General features: G+C 42.2%; 1 non-coding gene across 1 annotated transcript; it reads right to left on the reverse strand.

Annotated features, from left to right (window-relative positions):
* Nucleotides 1–2,226: 2,226 nt before the first annotated feature.
* Nucleotides 2,227–2,333, reverse strand: LOC118487926. Its single transcript, XR_004882859.1, has one exon. It is a non-coding gene; the product is annotated as a small nucleolar RNA R71 (small nucleolar RNA).
* Between the last annotated feature and the right edge of the window lie 1,082 nt (nt 2,334–3,415).

Genomic DNA, 3,415 nt, shown 5'->3' on the forward strand with positions numbered 1-3,415 from the left:
CACACGGGGTCGTGCTCAGCGGACACGGGGGCGTGGTCAACTAATGCAGACAAACTGCAATTAATGAAGAAAGAGAGAAGGATGGACACGGGGCCGTGCCCGAGCTTCTGTTCAGCCTATAAATAGGAGTGCTTGGATCACTTGCAACTCATCCCTTGGCACACCACCTCTCTCACACTTAACCCACCACCCACCACCATCACAACACCATCATCCACCACCATCATCCATTGTCCATCATAGAGTGTGTGAGTCGTCTCGCGATCCAAGATTGATCGTAAGAGTTCTTGATAATCAAAGGCCATGTTTGCCTAAGTCTCTTACATCACTTGGTGAAGACAAGTGTTTAGTGTAATACTTTTTATTTTTAATCTTTTCGCACTTTTTATTTGGTTATGTATTAATGACTTTAATAACTAGTTTCTTATGTTGAAGGTGATTCTTCCTTATCGTTTGTCCGTGGTGTCTTGGCATTGTTTTACTGTCTATATAAAATAAAAGATTTTCACCATTCATATCTCCACGGTCTATATGGAGATATGTTGGCTACCTGGTCGGGGGTTAAGGGAACGGTTTGGTAAGAGTCTTGCCATTGTTCAGTGTATAGATCCTGCAAAGGACCTGGGTCAAATTTAGTAGGACCTCCTTCAATATCCACCGGTATTGGATGGCGGGGGTCCAAACTCTTTGATCCCCTCATAAGTTAAACTACTATTAAAAATTAAACCCGGCTACTTAGGACTGTATCCCTGCTGACTCAGACTACTTAGTTGTGGGTAACGTCGCCTTCAAAAGAAGGGCCTACCACATTATGCATTAATAACTTAATTAATTATCTTTCAATAATCCGACCCTTTAGGATTGTGTCCTTGCTGACTCAAACTACTGGGTTGAGGGTAATGCCACCTTCAAAAGAGGGGCCTACTACAATAACTAAGATAATCTCTTAAACAAGTGCAAAAGTGCGAAAATAATCAAAGGTTACACTACACACGAGTCGGATCCAATTGATTCATCTTGTCTATCTGTTTTTATTTTTATTTTATTTTTCAGCATGTTAGTTAGTTTTATTTTTCTAGTTTAAAAATCTTTTTCTAACTTTTGATTTGATTAGACGTTGAGGATAAACCAGTACTAAAAGCTCTTGTGTCCTTGGACGACCTCGGTATCTTACCAACACTATACTACGCTCACGATGGGTGCACTTGCCCATATGTGTGTTTAGTGTTAGTAAATATCGTGTTTTATAAATTTAAAACTTGGCTAAAAAAGTGTAAAAGGGCTTAAAATATACACCTAAAATATATTACACTACACATGCATCAAGTCTTTGGCGCCGTTGCCGGGGACACAAAGATTTTAAAAAAGTTAGGAATCAATGGCCTAATCGTTTTTTCTAAATTTTTCTTTTCTTTTTAGGATTTTCTTAGTTTTTCAGTTCCTGCAGAGCTTAGCACGAGCCGTGCCTAGTCGGACACGGGCCGTGCCCAGTATTGTTACTGGCAGTTTTTATTTTCCGAGTTACAGAGAGCTGACCACGGGGCTGTGTCGGTGCAACATGAGGCCGTGTCCAACTCCACAGTAACAGGGATCCGGAAAACAATCACTGTATCTCCGACCATGGGCCGTGTTCATCTGAGCACCGGGCCGTGGTGAACCTTCTGACCAACATTCTTTTCTGTTTTTATTGCAGGACTTGGAACTCAGGCGCCACATTTGCATTCTCCACGTAGTGTATGAGCTCCAGTTCCAGTAGAGACATAAAAGAACCCCTAGACGAACCCGAACGCTTTCTACGAAAGAGACTCAAAGCTAAAAACCAAGAGAAAGTTTCGGGGACCTACTTCCAATGGCGGACCAACGTACCCTCATGGATTACCTACGAACCACCGTAGGTAATCTAGGCGCCGCTATCAATGCACCGAGTGTCGAAGCCAACAACTTCGAACTTCGGCTACATTTGATACAAATGCTTAAAAACTCCGCAACCTTCCATGGGCTTGCGGACGAGGATCCCCATCTACATATTACTAATTTCATAGAAATATGTGATACCTTTCGGATCAATGGAGCATCTAACGACGCCATCCGCCTTCGAATGTTTCCATTTTCACTAAAAGACCGAGCTAAGGCTTGGCTCAACGCCCTCCCAGTTAGCTCGGTAATCACCTGGGATGAACTAGCCCAAAAGTTTCTATATAAGTATTTCCCTCCTGCTAAACGGCTAAATTAATGACTGAAATTAATACATATTCACAAGAGGATGGGGAATCCTTATATGAAACTTGGGAAAGGTTCAAGGAGCTACTAAGAAAGTGTCCTCATCACGGTCTTGCGGTGTGGCAACAAGTATCCACGTTCTACAATGGGTTGTTACCACACACAAGACAAACACTTGACTCTAGCTCCGGGGGACTTTTAGGTAATCGTCGCCCAAATGAAATATATAATCAAATTGAGGAAATTGCTTAAACCAATTTTCAGTGGCACACTCCCCGAGGTAATAAATCTATTACCCCGGGCGCCCATAAGGTTGATGAAAGCACTTCTTTACGAGCCCAAATCGAGGCCCTTTCTTCAAAAATAAAAAAAACTAGAAATGACAAAAACCGCCTCGGTCATGGCTTGCGAAGGGTGTGGTGGGCCACACGAAATTGGAGTTGTATGAAAGAGTTAGATGATCAAACAGAGTCGGTAAACTACATTGATAATAGACCTAGGCCGTCGGGTCCTCCAACGGGTACCTACAACCAAGGATGGCGTAACCACCCTAACCTTGGTTGAAGTGAACCCGACAATAGTGGTAACCAACAAAATCTAAACCAACGAACAAACTTTCAACAACCAAGAAACGAGTCACAAAATTTCTCTCAACAACAAGGTGGACGAGAAAGGCTTGAAGATACTGTATCTCGCCTCATCTCCGACACTGAAAAGAAAAACTCGGATCGATTTCAACAATTGGAATCGAATTTTAGAAATCAACAAGCTATTATACAAAACATTGAAAAACAATTAAATCAAATAGCTCAGAATTTCTCCGAGAGACCACAAGGCGCGTTACCAAGTAATACCGAAACCAACCCGAAAGCACAAGTCCATCTCATAACATTGAGAAACCGTACCGTGGGTTCCGAAGAGGCTCCACCACCGCCGACTGAAAGAAGCACAACTCCGCCCCAATAAGAGAAGGCTTCTCCACCAATTCAAGAGCCTACTAAGGCTCCTCCGGTTCCATACCCCGGTCGGTTAATTCGTCAAAAGACCGATGAGCAATTAGCAAAGTTCGAAAATTTATTAAAACAATTGCATGTTAATATTCCATTTATTGAAGTCCTAACTCAGATGCCTAAATATTCAAAATTTATGAGGGACTTCCTCACTCATCAAAGGAAAATTGAATCATTGCAATTAG

This window comes from Helianthus annuus, chromosome 15, assembly GCF_002127325.2.
Source record: "Helianthus annuus cultivar XRQ/B chromosome 15, HanXRQr2.0-SUNRISE, whole genome shotgun sequence".
Lineage (NCBI taxonomy): Eukaryota > Viridiplantae > Streptophyta > Magnoliopsida > Asterales > Asteraceae > Helianthus > Helianthus annuus.